We start from the raw sequence: 20,562 nt of genomic DNA, 5'->3' as shown, positions 1-20,562 counted from the left end.
TTAACGATATTCAGCAGGTGATAAACCAGCAAAGAACACTTCTCCAAGACGTGTTAACTATTGTGCAAGACACAGTTGTTACAACAAATTTGCATTCAGAGTTAATTGCCAAATCCACTGAGTTGCACCAAAGTCATGACTTATTTAAGCGTGAACTTCTATTTCTGCATGACCCAATATTGTTCCACACACTTGCTTTTCTTGACGAAGTGCAAACCGGAATGATCAAATTGGCAGGGGGACGCATACCTCTGTATTTTGTATCCAAGGATATTGTTCATGCGATGCTTGCCAATGTGGATGGAGAAACAATTGAGCCTATGCAATTAAATCTGGCCTTTGAGATGGGGAGCGCTATACCTCTCTTAATTGATCCGGAACGTATGGAGATTTGCTTTTTATTGGCCATACCATATGTAACGCCCAAAAACATTTTTCAAATGAAAACAATTTATAATGTCGGTACATGGAAGGAAAATATCCATGTAAAAGTCCAAACCCCAGATGTTTTGGCTTTTCAACCATGGGTACCAGATTGGTATTCAATACCCATTTTGAATGACTGTGAAAAATTCAAAGACAATAATTTCCAATGTGATGGAAAACCTTTTGTGTACGATTCTACCAATGCGTTGTGTGGGATCGAGTACTTTAAACATGGTTCTGAAACATGTCAAGTAACTATGTCTAAAACCGACAGTAATGCGTTAGTACAAGCTATCTTAGTAAAAGATAAATGGTTGGTAAGCACGTGTCTTAAAAACATGAGTGTTTTTCGCAGGGACCAGGTGACTAATAAAGTAATTGCCTTACCAGTACCTGTCTCACTGATCAAGGTACCCCACGACTCTCGTATCACCATCGGTGACATTACGCTATACCCGGTGTACACTGACGTCATCGAAAGTGCTATTGAGATGGTGGATCCCTTCCAGAATCTAGATATCCCTCTAGATCCTAATCTAAAGTTCTTGCTGGACCATAAGCCCAACCCCACTATCCAAATGTCAATCAGAAAAGATAACATTTCTGTGGATACATTTAAATTCTCTGAGCTAGATACTGACCTTATTGCTCTTGTTGACTGGTTCATCCATTTTAAGATTGTTATTGGGTGTACAATGATATTAATGATATTATGATTGATTGCACTAAGTGCAAAGTTCAAAACTCTTACAGATACAAGGATATACAAAAATGTTCATTCCACGCACAGGCCTGTGTCAGTGGAAATGATGTGATTGCACAATCTGTCTGGTAACATCCATAGTGCTTATTCATAAGCTAAATTAATCGTTGCTTAGATAATCACTATGGGTTATGTCAGGATATTTATATCGGCAGACATTTTGTGCTATGATAGGAATTAAAATGTATATTGTCAGAGTCACTCTGAACAGAGCAGACTCCATTTTGGGCTATTTTCAAACTAACAAAGACACAAAATTCTACTCTTTCTGTAACTAACCTTAACCTGACCCTAAGAATGCGTTGTATATACAAACCAAGTGATACAATGAGAGCAGGGGGATGGATAGAAGACTGTCTAGATGTAATGGAATAGAATCATTCTAAACCCAGACATTTGTGACAGAGAAGATTAAATAATTTAATTTTACTTTCGATATTTTACAAGGTCCCATTGTAAGTTAGGGGTCAAACTTAGTTTATAACTGTCATTTTTAGGAATTACAGCAGAATTTGCCGACACTCTGTCTGGACAAAAGCTTTGAAATGACAAGTAAACTTAAATTATATTAGCCATAAAGATAAGCTAAATAACGTTAAAATAGCCACCAGGAAAAGTTAACTCTTTCCTGGATAGGAATGTTTTGTTAGACGATACTGCCCTCTATAGACCGAATACTTAAATTGCTATCTGGAAGGTAACTACACCTCCAGTCTTTCTATTGGTCTATCACCTAGTGACGAACAGAAAATCTTTCCCTTCAAAAATTAGAACAAAGGGAGAGAGGGGGGGAAGTGAAATGAAGCAAAGGAAGTCAAGCAAGTCGAGGTGAGCAGTCGGAGTGAGCAAGTCAGGAAGCAGTCAGAGGAGTCAGAGTTGAAAGAGAAATCCATGACTGATATCCACTCCAGGGCATTCAAGCAATACTTACACACATTTCCATGCAGAGAGACCCATGACAAACACATTTCTGAGACTACCTAAGAGCATCTGATGAGATATCTACGCAACTGGTAACTATACTGGTTTCATTTAATTAATTTAAATTAATAAAAAGAAATTCTAATAGCATGATATAGGACTGGATAAATCACGGTCAGATTTCGATATTTAGAAATCTTAGTTAATAAAGAATATATATAGTTATAGCATCCCATTCCGCAGGTGGGATTAATGATAATTATATATTAAAGTGTGATTACATCACATATTAGTATACCGTTGTATTTATCCAGGTTTATTGATTTGCTCTAAAATAGGATAAAATATATTTTTAGGCAAGTTAAAATTCTGCTTATAGAACATGGTAGATTACTCTTATTGGATGGTTCCAGGAAATGACTAATGAACTGGTTTAGATGTTATTTTATTAAAAATTACATGAGAATAGATCTTAAATACCTAGGAGGTCTAACCAGCATTGAAAGGGTTATTTCAGTTGTTAACTGCTAGCTAAAGTTTTATTGCCTTACTCTGCAAGCTGTGAAAGGAAGTTTTTCGTCAACCCTGTTGAGGTTAGTCCATCTAGGATTTCGAGCAGGTTCATGTGCGTGTGGTGGCCGTGGTGTATCCAAGAGCGGTCACTATAGTAGCTTCCCCTAATGTGTCTGCCTGTTCTTCCGCTGTCTAGCTGGGTAGCCTTTTACGGCTTGTCTGTGGTTCTAGATAGATTTATGAGTCGTGGTCATTGTCTATGACTATGTACTGTATGGTTGGTACAATGTGAGGTGGAAGGAGGTTTGGGCGAGGATGGGGGGTGGAAAGAAGGGGGGGAGGAGGGGCTTGGTGTTCGTCGGGGCGCCCGGCGGGTCGGGGTCCCTACATGGACCTCCCACTCTGTCTTGGCTGTATGGTAGAAAAGGTTTTTTTAAAAAAAGAGGTTAGGTTGCAACAATCTATAGAGTCCTTGTAACAATGCTCCCTCCTTGTGGAACACTCTGGCAGACACTGTCTGACTCCTTTTCGGGGCAGACTAAGGCTGTCCAGACTGAGGCATTATGCTGGACTGAGGTTGGTTTGCCGCGATAACCCGTCGGCATTGCCATTCTGTTTCCCGGATACGTAAGTGATAGTAAAATTAAACGGTTGTAAAGATAAGCTCCAGCGTAAAAGTCGGCCATTATCCCCGGCGAACCGGTTGAGCCATACTAACGGGTTATGGTCTGTAACCAGATTGAACTCTTGTCCATACAAGTAGGGAGTCAATTTCTTTAGTGCCCACACCAGAGCCAAACACTCCACTGCGGCATAGCTAACTTCGTGTGGCAGAAGCTTTCGACTGATGTAGGCAATCGGGTGCTCTTTTCCATCATCTACTTGGTTGATAATGTTGTAGAATTATTAACCCCTTATAACGTATATCCATTATTAGGCCCCTTATAAACTATATAATCCTTACTGGGCCCCTTTTAATACTATATTCTCATATTCAGCTCTCATGCCTCGTAGTTTAAACTTTACAAGATTCCTTTGTTCATAGAAACAGCATGTCAGCAGAAAATGCTAGAATCTTCTGATTCAAAGAACACACTGTAGCAGATAGTATTGATAGAGTGTATAATTGCCAAAGAGGCCTTGAGAATACTGAGGATACTAACCTTGAAAGACTAAAGGTACCAGCTACTCATTATGGATAGCTGCCAAAATGCCCCCTCCCATCGAGAGAACTCCTCGTGCTAGCAAGATGTCGCTGAAATCTGGAGGAGAACTTTATGACGTCAGTTATGATGTAAGACGTAACACCCAACAGGGAGGGCATTTAACTAACCACTTCTTCTCTTAGCCAATCGACAATGTTTCCTTACTTTTTATCTTGATTTTACAATGATGTAATTTTGCCTTTAAAAGAGCTTGCAAAGCCTGCTTTTGTTCAGATGCTAATAAATTTCCTGAAGTGCTTTTAACCTGAACTCCGTGTGTCAGTGTGAATTTACTTCTGCGTATACGCAATTTAAACATCTCTAATTTGGACAGGAACAGATAGTCATTCAAACTTCTTTGTTTGCTTAAAAGAATCCTTATCAGCTGGCGTCCAACTGTGCGGCCTGGGTTATGCCCTGCTAGAGCAGCCGTCCGAGAAAGACGTGGAGCGGATTAATCCTGGGGGACGGAAGGAGATTGATCACCTCTGATTACACGGTTGAGTCTGCAGCACCCCGGTATGTTCCAGCCCCTGGGATTGACCTGCCCCAGTCTGTGATCGGCTCCCTAGAGGTCATCAAAGTCAGGTAATATCTTGCCCAGGGACCCCACACCTTACTTGTTGATATTTACTTTTACCTGCACATACTGACTATCTGTTACCTGGGAGTGCTCTTACTGATTTGTCCTTATTTTTAGTGCCCGGGTAGTTTTATTTGTTTATTTGCCTGTTTACCACTTTTAGGTACCACGTGGCTGTGGTAGTAAGGAAAAAGGGGGGTGGATCTGTGGAAGTTTTCCTGGGGATCTTCTGTTTGCCTGTTTTCCCTTTTTTAGGTGCCGAGTAGCTACGGCAGTAAGGAAAAAGAGGGGGGGAACCTGTGGAGGGGTGTAGACTCACTGCCTCCTGGGGGTTTCCCATAAGTGTCACTTTGACTGCTAGCCTCATTGGACATCACTTTACTCTGCTTGTTGTGTGCAGAGAGGTGGAACACTGCAGCCTCGAGCGCTGACGCTGAGTGTTCCAGTTTAACTTTTGTGGCAGGTGGATTCAGGCTGGTATTGCTGTCTCCATCACCACGTGGTAGTGGTACTTGCGGGAGGGTCTGCAGGTGTACTACGGGATTGAGTTAGGTGGCTTTTGCCACACGTGTAAGATTTTTGTTAACCCTGTTTGAACTGTTGAACTTATTTGAACTGTGATGCATGCACTGTATTTTACTTGAAATGTCTTAAATTGTCTGTCACACAGATTCCTGTGTTTACTTTTGTCTTACTCTCTGTACTATTTACACTTTCCCCTCCTGTCTCTCTCTCTCTGTCTCTCTCTATATCTGGGATGCCTCATATAGAGGATCTGGGACAGAAATTAGGAAAGCCCAGTAAGGGGTGGCTTGCGTGTGATGTGGTAGAGGATAGAGAAGGGGAAGAGATGGTTAAGAAAGTTGATAAGATTGCTAAAGTGTGTGGAATTGCTGTACCTTCATGTGGTAGATTACAGCCAGAGAGCTGGCGCAGACTACTGACAGAGAAGAGTAGCAAGAGTTATTCAGCAGGAAGGTTGGGTTGAGGAAGAGATTGATTTTTGTGTCTCTTTGCTTGCAATAATTGTAACGTAACTGTCCTTCCAGCACTGACATGGTTAAAGAGATTCGTGCTTACAGTCTCTCTCTCTCTCTCCCCCGCCCCTCCCTCCTTGCCTTCTGTGAGACGCGAGGGGGGAGGGAGGGGGGGGGGGGAGGCATGATTTGTTTCTTAAGACAGTGAGGATCGTGTGGGAGACTAGCTCACAAGAATACATTCCACATTTCTGAGGCTGTATTTCCTTTCGCGGTGCAAAGTATTTTCTCCAAGACTGGTGTATAAGATAGGGAGTCGGGGATGTAGCTCAGTGTTGATTACGAAGGTTAGGAAAGTGAATCTGATGCAGGAATAGAGAATTATTTGGACGAGTTAAAAATGTAAAGGCAAGTGTGATTTGTTGCAATACTATGCAATGTGGATAGAGGGAATATGCAAAGTTGTTAAGTTAGATTGTGAAGAGGAAAAGTGATTAATGGCTGTAGGTAAATTGTTTGAATTCCGTGAGTCTATTTTTTCATCAAGCTATCTTAAAGTACATGTTTCTAGAGAGTCTGTCCATATTTTAGTATTTAATTTTGCCGGACAGAATGTTGCTTCTCTGATTTTAAAGTTGAAACACCCTAAAAGAAAGTATGTCAGCCTAGCACAAAAGGAGGTTGGCACAGCCAGTCCCGTGACCTCCACCTAATTACCATAATCTACAGTCACGTACGCTCCCAAACTGACGTCACTTCTGCCCTATTCATCCATCTCCCCTGTGCCTCCCGTAGTCACGCAGCCAGCCCCTTTTACACCTGCCCACACTATGCCCACATCCAACATGGCCGCCATTTCCTCACTGAACCCAAACCAGTAAGCTTGCAGATTTAGCAGCAGGCCTTAACGACATTATTCAGGAGAAAGGTGGAACTGTAGAAAGATTTCATGCTAGACTTTTTCAAGTGTTCACTGACCTAGGGTTTGAGCTCAGTAATAAAATACACGCTAAGATGCTTTCCGGTGCCTTTGTCCAAGGCATCATGGACTCTATACGTAAGGGTATTATTGCTGCCCGCCCAGAGTATAGAGTGGTTCCCCTTGATAAGCTGCTCCTAGTTGCCAGAGGCTTAGAAGCCGCACAGGTTCCAAGGAGACCTCATCCCACTCCCCTTATGGTTTCACGTCCACCCATCCCCAAAGGTACTAAGCCGCAGATGGGATCTGCTTCAACTGTGGAGAAAAAGGCCATTTTAGGAGTGACTGTCCTGCACCCCTTAAGCCCCAAAGATCAAACAGGCCTAAATCTGTCATAAAGGCCCCAGCACCTCCTTCACCTGATTCAGCCCAGGAAGACTAGGATATTGGCAAGCCTGTATCATTAACCCCTGTTATGGCAGTATCTGCAGGGGAACAAGGGGGGCCATTAGCCACTGTTACTTTACCCATTGAAGGCCACCCCACCACATTCCTTGCTGATACAGGTGCAGCCCGAAGTGTTCTGCGAGAACAAGACCTGCCTGATTCTTCCTTTTTGTCCAATATTGATGTCTCCTGTGTGGGCGTGGATGGTCTTCCAAGACAAAGCCCATTAACTACTCCTTTGCGGGTTGGCAGCTGCCCTAGTCTGCTTGCCCGTTTTGTGGTGTCATCCACATGTCCCATTAACCTGTTAGGTGCTGATGTACTTTCCCGCCTACAGGCATCAATCACTTTCACACCTGATGGCCAAGTGGAATTGTCTTCAGCCCTCTCTGATTCAGATACCTCAGCCTTGTGTTCCTTACCTCTGATGCTTCACCTAGAGACTCCACAGGGCTATGCAGAAGGCATGAGAGACAATTTCCCTGCATCTCTAATGAACACTGTCCCGAAGACCTTGTGGTCATCAGGCCCAGAAGATATAGGCCATCTGAAAGTCCCACCAGTGGTGGTCAAACTTATCCCAGGGGCAAAGCTACCAAGAAAGTCTCAATATCCATTGAAACCTGCCCAAGCAGCAGCCATTACCAAGCAAGTCCAAGCACTGCTGGAGAAAGGGGCTCTTGTTAAATGTGAATCTCCATGTAATACTCCTTTATTTCCTGTGAAAAAGAAGACACCCAAGGGTGAACCAGAGAAATACCGAATGGTCCAGGACCTCAGAGCAGTAAATGAGGCAACAGTCCTGGACACCCCAAATTGTGCCAAATCCGCACACACTCCTCTCTGGCGTTCCAACTTCTGCCAAATACTTCACGGTGATTGACCTAGCCAATGCATTCTTCAGTGTTCCCCTGGAACAAAGCTGTCAATACCTCTTTGCCTTCACACGAGAAAAAACAACAATATACATGGACTGTTATGCCCCAAGGGGCACAGAATTCCCCAAGCCAGTTTGCAAAAGCAATAAGTATCATCCTTGACCCCTGGCAGTCTGACCATCCAGAGGTTGTCCTACTCCAATATGTAGATGACTTGCTCCTTTGTGGAGATGATGTTCCCACAATAGAAAAATGCTCTCTGGATCTCCTCTGTTATCTTGCAGATCAAGGATGTAAAGCGTCTCTCATCAAACTTCAATTCTGCCAGCCTATTGTGATCTTCCTAGGCCACTGCCTGTCACATGGCACCAGACACCTCACACGTGACCGTGTCAGGGCAGTGTTGGCCATTCCACCTCCAAAGAGCACAAAATCCCTACATGCTTTTCTAGGCCTCATCTCATACTGCAGAGCCTGGATCCCTGAGGCCTCTCTGCTCATGCAACCCTTGTATGATGCTCTCAAATCGGACCCCTTCTGCCTGTCACCAGAGGCACTTGACAACTTTTATACTCTTCAGTGAGCAATTGCCTCTGCCCCTGCTCTTGGCCTACCAAATTATGACAAACCTTTCAAGTTGTTTGTGTCTGAAAGACAAGGCCATGCTACAGGCGTCCTCACTCAACCACATGGTCCTGGCGGACGTCAGAGGCCTATTGGGTTCTTCTCCTGTCAACTGGATATCGTAGCCAGAGGCACCCCTTCCTGCCTTCGTGCTGTCTTCGCAGCTCAAGAACTTATTGACTGTACTGGGGACCTAGTTCTTGGTCACCCTCTTACTGTTTCGGCACCTCATGACATTTCTGCGATAATCAACCAAGTCCAAATCAAACATGTCACAGCTGCCAGACACCTTCGACTCCAGTGTCATCTTCTACTGCCTGACAACAGTCACCCTCCAATGATGCCAGGTTCTCAACCCGTCCACTCTTCTGCCACTCCCTGAGGGGGGTACCTATTATGGATTCATCATGGACAAAGGATATGTCCTACTTCTTACACACACCCTGGCAAAACTGCTACCCAACTTGCCTCCCTGTGACGGGCCTGAATATGCTTTTTGCACCATGTGGTACAAGCCAACCATCAACCCTGAACCTCGCTATGAGGATGAACTTTTCCAGTTGGTTGAGATAACACTCACTTTACAGGACTTCTACTATGATACTGAAGGTAACAGCATGGCTTAAGTCCAACTGCCACATGAACTTGAACATCTGTACCATCATTGGGACACAGCCATTCCACATGTCCCTGTAACCAAGTCAAAGACTAAGTCATGGGGTGATCTTGGGCCCATGGCAAAATTATGGGCCACCATGAATGATTCACAACTTCAAGAAATAGGCGTTGCCAAGTATCCATCAACTGAACGTGAACATATAAGAGCATGGCCACGTTACTTTCTGGAAGAAGAATTTGAAGACCTGGTCATACAGCATGACTATGACCCAGAAACCCCCCATGACTGCTTTGAACAGATGAAAGTGGAAACCATACATCTACCAACTGTGCATGAGGATCCACTAACAGACCCTGACATCACCCTGTTTGTGGACGGCTCCAGATATGCTGATGAAGAAGGAAAATATCATACAGGATATGCCGTCACCACAACAGATGAAATTATTGAATCATCATCACTACCATCAACAAAGTCTGCACAAGAAGCTGAATTACAAGCTCTAACTTCAGCATGTAAAATTTCAGAAAGAAAGCGTGCCAATATCTATACAGACTCAAGATATGCACTGGGCGTGGCTCATGACTTCGGAGTGATTTGGAAAACAAGAGGATTTCTTACTACTGCCGGTACACCAGTCAAGCACAGTTTTGCGATCAAGGAGCTGATGGATGCCCTCCTACTTCCAGAAGAAGTGGCTGTTTTGAAGATAAAAGCACATGGGAAGTTGGACTCAGATGAAGCAAAGGGCAACCATCTAGCTGATCAAGCTGCAGAGCAAGCTGCAAGAGGACCACAGGAAGTGGAAAGAAGAGTGTCCGGAAATGAAGAAATTCCAAGAAAAGAAGAAATTCCAAGAAAAGAAGAAACTCCAAGAAAAGAAGAAATTCCAAGAAAAGAAGAAACTCCAATATTCACTCTGCAAACCCTTCCAACCGACCTAAAGATCTTACGAGAACAACAGGCTGCAGTAGCCCCTGAGGAAATACAGAAATGGAAGAAGAAAGGAGCAGTCCTAAAAGATGGAGTATATTACAACAACCTCAGATTCTGTCTCCCTAAGAGTTTGTACCCAGCAGTTGTTCAATGGGCACATGGCCCTGCACACTTATCAAAAGATCTGATGAATGCTCTTGTACAAAAGTACTACGAAGCTCCTGGAATTCCCACGCTAACCAATAACTACTGTAAAGCTTGTGTCATCTGTGCCAAATGTAATCCTGGAAAAACAGCTAAAGTCCCCTCGAAGCACCTGGCTAAGCCCATGTATCCATTCCAAAGAATCCAGATAGATCATATCCAGATGCCAAAGAGCGGCAATTACGAATATGCACTAGTGATAGTGGACATGTTCTCAGGCTGGCCAGAAGCCTACCCAGTGATTAACATTACCGCCAAAACAACAGCACGACGTCTACTTACAGAAATTGTGTGTAGATTCGGATTGCCAGAAGTCATTGAAAGTGACCAAGGTCCGGCCTTCACAGCATCAGTTACCAAAGAAATTTGGACTGCCCTAGGAGTAACTCTTGCTTTTCACACCCCTTACCACCCACAGAGTAGTGATCCTGATTCTGACACAGGCAACCATGGTCTGCTACCCGGTGATTGGGTCCTAGTCAAGAAATTTGTGCGAAAACACACTCTGGAACCAAGATTTGATTCCAAGTTCTCCTGATCACCGCTACCTCTGTCAAGCTGGCTGGTAGGCCACATTGGATTCACGCCTCTCACTGCAAAAAGACACCTGCTCCAGAAGAAGCTGATTCCGCACAACCATGTACTTCTGGTACCTAATCCCCTTGATTGGCCTTCTTAAAGCCCAGCAGGTGGCCATAACTAAAGATGCTAGTGGGTACACCTTCTGGTATAATTCATCATGTACCCGTGTGGCCACCTTTACCTTTGATTACTGTGATATTGTAGATTGCCCATTCCCTAAATCACAGATTCAAGCCATTTATAAAGACATACCGCAAACAAAAGACCCCTACATTTGTGTAGTTGATAACCAATGGGGGCATAATTGTGATCATTGGGGGGCGGCGCGATGGAATACCGGGCCTGCCTGGGGTTACAAACCAAAAAGTGCTTTATCAAAAGTAGATGATCATGGTAGATCCCTCCTCCAAAGAATGACTTTAAGAAAGCCTGGAGGAAGTACACCTATGAAATTAGTATTAAATATTGAACATCCTGGCCCAGAGGATGCTGGCCAATATGTAATGGGAATGTACTGGAGAAGGGGTTCCTACAATAAACTAGGACATTTCTACCTCAATGATATGTGTCACTCTCCAGAGTGGCAATGGGCTGTACATATGGTCCCAAATCCGCTGAAACCACACATCCAGTCCTTTAGAGACATGATGGCCATTGCTAACCCTACCTTTGAAGATACCATGGCCGCTGAAACTGGATTTAATGACATTAATTTGTGGTTAGAGTGGATGAGATATAATGCCAATAAGCATAATCGAACCGCATGTTATGTATGTGGTGGTGCCCGACCTCACCTTGGCACCGTTCCCCTAATCCTCCCTTTAGAAATAGAAGTGTTTCTTGAGCCTTTTTTGCCTACCGCTATGATTTTAACAGGTCCCTCTGCGAAGCATGGACAGCAGAGTACCCTATCCTAGTAGGAGGTGTTAAACCCCCAGATGGAATTACAATCTATAAAGGTAATTACACTTGCTACACCATGTATGATGGGATTGGTAGATTCATGGGTAACTTTTCCAAAGGTTATTGTGCCACTTACAGAACTGTTCCTGTGCACCTGTTACAACACCATACTAGATCACTAGGAGATATTTACTGGTTGTGTGGGGATTTACAATTAAGGTCTAGACTGGAGTCTGAGTGGTGGGGAGAGTGTTCCTTAGTCAAAGTCATCATGCCCATCCACATTATTTCTGATAATCATCCTGACACTCATAGTCCGGCACACACATCAGCCAGAGCCAAACGGGAAACCCCAGTAAAAGGCAGTTTTGACCCACATGTTTACATAGATGCCATTGGGGTACCTAGGGGGGTACTGTCAGGATCGGGACAGGGATCCAACACGCAGAGTACAAACAGTAGCCAGATACGTATACCGGACCTTAGAATGGGCGGACTAACGTAAGTAGTACAGTATAGAATGGTCAAAGACAAGCCGAGGTCGAGGGTAATAGAAGACAGGTAAGCGAGAGACAAGCCGAATCAAGGGTAACAGAGATAAGCAGAGTAAGGTAAACAAGCCGGGTCAAAACCAAAAGGGATAATAGAATACACAAGCACTGAGTGACTAGAACAAGCTAGAACCACGACAGGGCAATGAGCTAATGAAAGAAGCTCTGTTAAATACCCTGTTCAGAGCAGTAACCACGCCTCCAAGGCGTCCTGATTGGTCCTGCAGCCATTGACTGACAGGTTGTTCCGGGGGAGTGTCCTGATGACTACTTCCTGCCTAGATGCTGTAAAAGGCAGTCACTCCCTCGCGGCCGGCCTAGCATGACTGGATAGACCGCGGGGAAGGGAGCCATCAGACCGTCTGGATGGAGGAACAGCTAAGTCTCTACCTCTTTCGGAGGTAGAGACCACAGGTACCCTGACAGTACCCTCCCTCTCAGATACGCCCACCGGGCGGAATGAACCGGGACGAGATGGGAAGCGAGAGTGATACGCCCTGCAGAGACGGGGAGCATGAACATCCTCCTGAGGTACCCAACTCCTCTCCTCAGGACCATATCCCTTCCAATCAACCAGATATTGTACTCTCCCCCGGGAGATTCGAGAATCAATAATAGAGTTAACCTCATACTCCTCCTGACCCTCCACCTGAACGGGGCAAGGAGGGGCTATTGTGGAGGAAAATCTGTTACATATGAGTGGTTTCAGCAATGAAACGTGAAACGAGTTTGGGATGCGTAAGGTATTAGGAAGAGCTAAACGATACGCAACTGGATTGATACGGGTCAGCACCCTGTAGGGTCCAATATAACGAGGAGCGAACTTCATGGAGGGCACTTTTAAACGGATGTTCCTCGTGCTCAGCCATGCCCTATCACCTGGAACAAAGACCGGAGCCGCCCTTCTACGTTTATCAGCGTGTTTCTTGACCAACATAGAGTTGTGCACAAGGATTTGTCGAGTTTGATCCCACAACTTCCTCAAATTGGCAACATGAACATCAACCGACGGCACCCCCTGGGAAGGGGAATCCGAAGGAAGAATAGACGGATGAAAACCATAATTCATGAAGAAGGGGCTTGAATGAGTAGAATCGCAAACGAGATTGTTGTGTGCAAACTCCGCCCAAGGAATCAAACCGACCCAATCATCCTGGTGTTCAGAAACAAAGCATCGTAAATATTGTTCAATTTTCTGGTTGGTACGTTCAGCAGCTCCGTTAGACTGAGGATGATAGGCAGAAGAAAAGTTTAATTTAATACCAAGTTGAGAGCAGAAGGACCTCCAAAAGCGGGAAACAAATTGGGAGCCTCTGTCCGATACAATTTGAGAGGGTATCCCATGTAGGCGAAAAATCTCCTTAGCGAATATCTCTGCCAATTCGGGAGAAGACGGGAGTTTAGGCAGGGGAATGAAGTGTGCCATCTTAGTAAACCTGTCAACCACGGTGAGGATAACAGTCTGTCTTTTAGAGATAGGTAGATCGACAATAAAGTCCATGGCCAAACAGGACCATGGTTTTTCTGGAACCTCCAAGGGTTGCAGGAATCCACATGGAAGCGTATGGGGTTGTTTGGTTTTAGTACAAACTTCACATGCAGCGATGAACTCCTCAATATCCCTCCGTAAAGCAGGCCACCAGAAGTCCTTAGAGATCAACGCGTAAGTTTTGCGAATACCAGGATGTCCCGCCATCTTGCTATTATGTAAACACTGTAAAAGTTCCAGTTGAAGAGCAGGAGGAACGAAATGACGGCCCGCAGGAGTCTGTTTAGGTGCTAGATGTTGCAACTTAATGATCTCGGCCAGTAATGGAGAATGAATCCTGAGATTCGTATTAGCAATGATATTGCATTTCGGAACTATAGAAGAAAGAACTGGTTCAGGTACAGTAGAAGGTTCATATTGGCGAGATAATGCATCGGCTTTAGAGTTTTTAGAACCAGGTCTGTAAGTCAGTACATAATTGAAGTGAGTCAGGAATAAGGACCAACGAGCTTGTCTAGAGGATAAGCGCTTAGCCTCCCCAATATAGGACAAGTTTTTGTGGTCCGTCAAAATCGTAATAGGGTGTAGGGTCCCCTCCAACAAATGTCTCCACTCCTTTAAGGCTTTAATGACTGCTAACAGTTCCCTTTCCCCGATGTCATATCTGCTCTCAGGCCCAGAAAATTTCTTAGAGAAGAAACCACAAGGGTGTAACGGTTTATCCACCCCTAACCTTTGAGACAGAACAGCCCCAACTGCTGTCTCAGAGGCATCGACCTCGAGCAAGAAAGGCAGAGTCGTATCAGGATGGACTAGAATGGGAGCCGAGGCAAAAAGTTCCTTGAGAGTCTTGAAAGCACCCAGAGCTTCCTTAGACCAGAACTTAGTATCAGCCCCTTGTTTGGTCATATTGGTAATAGGCGCAATGATAGAGGAGTATCCTTTAATGAAGCGCCTATAGTAGTTGGAAAAACCAATAAACCTTTGGATAGCCTTGAGTCCTTTGGGCAAGGGCCAGTCTAAAATAGATTGAAGTTTTACAGGATCCATTTTAAAACCCTCCCCAGAAATCACGTATCCAAGAAAGTCTACCTGAGACTGATCAAAACTGCACTTCTCCAATTTGCAATATAGACCATGTTGCAGCAGCTTGTGTAATACCTTTCTGACCTGTCTATGGTGAGTCTCAATCTCCTTAGAGTGTATTAGTATGTCGTCCAGGTAAACAATAACACAATCATGCTGAAACTCCCTAAGTACCTCATTAATAAAATCTTGAAATACTGCAGGAGCATTGCATAGTCCAAATGGCATAACAGTGTATTCGTAATGGCCATACCGGGTATTGAATGCCGTCATCCACTCGTGACCTTGCTGGATTCTCACCAAATTGTAAGCCCCTCTGAGATCTAACTTGGTGAAGATTTTGGAGCCCTTAAGACGATCAAATAACTCGGTAATCAGTGGGATAGGATAGGCATTTCTGACAGTTATTTTATTCAAGCCTCGGTAATCGATACAAGGTCTCAGCGTGCCATCCTTCTTCTTAATGAAAAAGAACCCAGCCCCGGCCGGAGAAGAAGACCTCCTGATGAATCCCTTTTCTAAATTCTCCCGAATATACTCCTCTAGAACCGAGTTTTCCTGAACAGACAAAGGATATACATGGCCCCTCGGAGGCATAGTGCCGGGTAGAAGCTTAATCTTACAGTCAAATGACCTGTGTGGAGGCAAAGAATCGGCATTCTTCTTGTCAAACACTGCCCTTAAGTCTAGGTAAAGGTCTGGTATTTGTCTTTCCTCCTCAGAGAGGCGGGTATACCCTGTCTGCATAGGTTCAGTAAGCAAAGATATCGTGGAGTCAGGACTTGGAACAGCGGGAGCTAACCTAAAAGAAGGTCTCTGGTTCCTCTCTCGAGTGTTCTGTCTCTCTCTTAGACGTTCATCTATACGAGAGATGAACGAAATTAAATCCTCTAAATTCTCAGGGAGTTCTCTGGTAGCAACCTCATCAAGGATTACATCAGATAGGCCATTCAAAAATACATCCATATACGCCTGCTCATTCCACTTGATTTCTGCCGCCAGAGACCTGAACTCTAGTGCATAATCCACCAGTGTTTGGTTCTCCTGTCTCAGGCGCAACAGTAATCTGGCTGCATTAACCTTTCTACCTGGAGGGTCAAATGTTCTTCTAAAAGCAGCTACAAATGCGTTATAGTTATAAACTAATGGATTATCGTTCTCCCATAGTGGGTTGGCCCATCTCAGAGCTTTCTCAATGAGTAGGGTGATAATAAATCCTACTTTTGCCCTATCTGTAGGATAAGAGCGAGGTTGCAATTCAAAGTGGATACTAATTTGGTTTAAAAAACCACGACACTTCTCAGGAGCCCCACCATAGCGTACTGGGGGGGTAATGTGAGAAGAAGCACCCACTGTGGCTACCTCTAGACCTGAACCGACAGGAGAAACAGGGGTATTACGTATCTCCTCTGGTGGGTTATTGGCACAAGCTAATAGAGCCTGTAGCGCAAGCGCCATCTGATCCATTCTGTGATCCATGGCTTCAAACCTAGGATCAGGAGCAGCCAGCTGACTGTTTGTACTTGCAGGATCCATTGGCCCTGTCGTAATGTCAGGATCGGGACAGGGATCCAACACGCAGAGTACAAACAGTAGCCAGATACGTATACCGGACCTTAGAATGGCCGGACTAACGTAAGTAGTACAGTATAGAATGGTCAAAGACAAGCCGAGGTCGAGGGTAACAGAAGACAGGTAAGCGAGAGACAAGCCGAATCAAGGGTAACAGAGATAAGCAGAGTAAGGTAAACAAGCCGGGTCAAAACCAAAAGGGATAATAGAATACACAAGCACTGAGTGACTAGAACAAGCTAGAACCACGACAGGGCAATGAGCTAATGAAAGAAGCTCTGTTAAATACCCTGTTCAGAGCAGTAACCATGCCTCCAAGGCGTCCTGATTGGTCCTGCAGCCATTGACTGACAGGTTGTTCCGGGGGAGTGTCCTGATGACTACTTCCTGCCTAGATGCTGTAAAAGGCAGTCACTCCCTCGCGGCCGGCCTAGCATGACCGGATAGACCGCGGGGAAGGGAGCCATCAGACCGTCTGGATGGAGGAACAGCTAAGTCTCTACCTCTTTCGGAGGTAGAGACCACAGGTACCCTGACAGCAAGTTATCCATAATTCCCACCCTCACAAGTCCTTTCCCTGCACCCCAATCCAAATGCACTTTGGCCGTTGGTAGTTTGTAAATGTCGCCTCCAGCCACCCTGACAGCGACAGTGTCCGTAGAGCGCTTATGCTCTGGAACCAGTCGGCCTTGTACCAGGGTGATAGTGGCCCCTGTGTCTCTTAACCCCTGCGTGGGGTGGCCCTCCAGCAATACCTCGTCTGTGGTGCTGTCGGTTGTCGTTCGTGGCATATATGGGGTTGGCTTCATGTAGGGGACCCAATACTCTTTCAAAACAGAAAGCGTGAGGTGGGCGGGTTTTTCCCAAAGGGGATGAATTGTAATTCCGTGAGGGGTAGTTGTTGTTGAGGGGACAGTTAGCAATAAGATGTCCCGGCTGCTTGCATTTGAAGCAGGTGGGGCGAGCGCGTTCTAGGTGGTAGTGGCTGGGTGGTCCGGTGTACCGAGTAGGTCCTTTCGGCACGGGCATACGAAACTCTGTTTGTGGGCTGGTTCGGTACGTGTCTCTAGGTTCGGTACGGGTTACCGTTCGGGAGTTGTTGGATTCCTGAACCTGAGTGTCTCGGTGTTCATCAGCCAGTCTCGCTGCTTCGCTGAGGTCGCTGGGCCGTCGGTCTTTCAACCACTCCCTGTCTTTTTGGTCTAGTCCCTCATAAAAATGCTCCAACAAATTTTTTTTTGAGGATTTCTGCTGCAGTGACTGCCTGGCACCCGTTTTCTTTTTGGTGTTGCGGAACTGCCTGTGGTAGGTGTGAGGAGTAGTGATGTACCAAACGGTTCGCTGGCGAATAGTTCCTGGCGAACATAGCGTCTTCGCGTTCGCCGCGGTGGGCGGACATATGCGCGGTTCGATCCGCCCCCTATTCGTCATCATTGAGTAAACTTTGACCCTGTGCCTCACAGTCAGCAGACACATTCCAGCCAATCAGCAGCAGACCCTCCCTTCCAGACCCGCCCACCTCCTGTACAGCATCCATTTTAGATTCATTCTGAAGCTGCATTCTTAGTGAGAGGAGGGAAAGTGTAGCTGCTGCTGATTTGATAGGGAAATCATTAGCTAGGCTAGTGTATTCAGTGTCCACTACAGTCCTGAAGGACTCATCTGATCTCTGCTGTAAGGACAGCACCCCAAAAAGCCCTTTTTAGGGCTAGAACATCAGTCTGCTCTACTCTGCCAACTTCTGCCAGTGCACAGAATAGATTGAATAGCAGTTAGTTGTCTTCAAGCGGGTGTGTCAGGCCTACAGCGTCTACTCTGCCAACCTCTGCCAGTGCACAGTGCCACTCATATCTGGTCTCACAATAGCGTGCATTTAAAAACCAAAAACTTTTTTCACTGTTATAGATTGAATAGCAGTTAGTTGTCTTCAAGCGTGTGTGTCAGGCCTACAGCGTGTACTCTGCCAACCTCTGCCACTGCACAGTGGCACTCATATCTGGTCTCACAATAGCGTGCATTTAAAAACAAAAAAACTTTTTTCACTGTTATAGATTGAATAGCAGTTAGTTGTCTTCAAGCGTGTGTGTCAGGCCTACAGCGTGTACTCTGCCAACCTCTGCCAGTGCACAGTGCCACTCATATCTGGTCTCACAATAGCGTGCATTTAAAAACAAAAAAACTTTTTTCACTGTTATAGATTGAATAGCAGTTAGTTGTCTTCAAGCGTGTGTGTCAGGCCTACAGCGTGTACTCTGCCAACCTCTGCCACTGCACAGTGCCACTCATATCTGGTCTCACAATAGCGTGCATTTAAAAACAAAAAAACTTTTTTCACTGTTATAGATTGAATAGCAGTTAGTTGTCTTCAAGTGTGTGTGTCAGGCCTACAGCGTGTACTCTGCCAACCTCTGCCACTGCACAGTGCCACTCATATCTGGTCTCACAATAGCGTGCATTTAAAAACCCAAAAACTTTTTTCACTGTTATAGATTGAATAGCAGTTAGTTTTCTTCAAGCGGGTGTCAGGCCTACAGCGTGTACTCTGCCAACCTCTGCCAGTGCACAGTGCCACTCATATCTGGTCTCACAATAGCGTTTTCACACTGTGCATTCTAACAATTATACAGTTGGATAAATGTGTGATGTCCTCATTTTATGGTTGCTTCTTTTGGTGTTCTACAATGTAAATTCGTCATTAATGAACTGAACCTGCCAAAGGAGAAGCAGCATGGGAGCAAATTAATACACACAAACATACTATCAGACACACAAACAGGAACACTCAGCAGGCAGCTCGCAGCCTCTTTCACAAATGCACATAACACTCACAGTCCAAATCTCTAGGAGGGGATCTGGCAACCTGCCTGGGACCAGTGTTAATTTTGTCTACTAACAATTTTAGTTGACTAAATTGTTTTGGGATTTAGTTAACTAAAACTAGACTAAAACTAAATGGAAATTTGCAGCAAAAAGACAGATTAGAGGCTTTAACTAAACCCATTAGACTTTAGTCGTGTTGACCGAAATCTACTGGAGATTTAGTTGACTAAAACAAATCAGATGACAAAAATACGACTAAAATTAAATTGAAAATTGCCGACAAAGGTCAATACGTCCTGGGACGCTGGGCATTTGGCTCTGTACATTTCCCTTATATCCTTATATTAAACTGTTAATAGCTCCTGACTGATTCCTCTTCTGCAACTGTCACTAGTCTAACACTATCCTTACCTTTTTGTGTCATTTTACCCCACTCCCTCTAGCATGTAAGCTCACTGAGCAGATCCTCAATCCCTGTTACTGTGTCACTATACCCCACTCCCTCTGGCATGTAACCTCACTGAGCAGGGCCCTCAATCCCTCTGTTACTGTCACTATACCCCACTCCCTCTAACATGTAAACTCACTGAGCAGGCCCTCAATCCCTCTGTTACTGTGTCACTATACCCCACTCCCTCTAACATGTAAACTCACTGAGCAGGGCCCTCAATCCCTCTGTTACTGTGTCACTATACCCCACTCCCTCTAACATGTAAACTCACTGAGCAGGGCCCTCAGTCCCTCTGTTACTGTGTCACTATACCCCACTCCCTCTAGCATGTAAACTCACTGAGCAGGGCCCTCAATCCCTCTGTTACTGTGTCACTATACCCACACCCTCTAACATGTAAACTCACTGAGCAGGGCCCTCAATCCCTCTGTTACTGTGTCACTATACCCACTCCCTCTAACATGTAAACTCACTGAGCAGGCCTTCAATCCCTCTGTTACTGTGTCACTATACCAACTCCCTCTAACATGTAAACTCACTGAGCAGGCCCTCAATCCCTCTGTTACTGTGTCACTATACCCCACTCCCTCTAACATGTAAACTCACTGAGCAGGGCCCTCAATCCTTCTGTTACTGTGTCACTATACCCCACTCCCTCTAGCATGTAACCTCACTGAGCAGGGCCCTCAATCCCTCTGTTACTGTGTCACTATACCCACTCCCTCTAACATGTAAACTCACTGAGCAGGCCCTCAATCCCTCTGTTACTGTGTCACTATACCCCACTCCCTCTAGCATGTAACCTCACTGAGCAGGGCCCTCAATCCCTCTGTTACTGTGTCACTATACCCACTCCCTCTAACATGTAAACTCACTGAGCAGGGCACTCAATCCCTCTGTTACTGTGTCACTATACCCACTCCCTCTAACATGTAAACTCACTGAGCAGGCCCTTAATCCCTCTGTTACTGTGTCACTATACCCCACTCCCTCTAACATGTAAACTCACTGAGCAGGCCCTCAATCCCTCTGTTACTGTGTCACTATACCCCACTCCCTCTAACATGTAAACTCACTGAGCAGGCCCTCAATC

Source organism: Pelobates fuscus, chromosome 6 (assembly GCF_036172605.1).
Source record: "Pelobates fuscus isolate aPelFus1 chromosome 6, aPelFus1.pri, whole genome shotgun sequence".
NCBI lineage: Eukaryota > Metazoa > Chordata > Amphibia > Anura > Pelobatidae > Pelobates > Pelobates fuscus.
The sequence above is the reverse complement of the archived record's forward strand: the minus strand, read 5'-3'. Positions refer to the sequence as shown.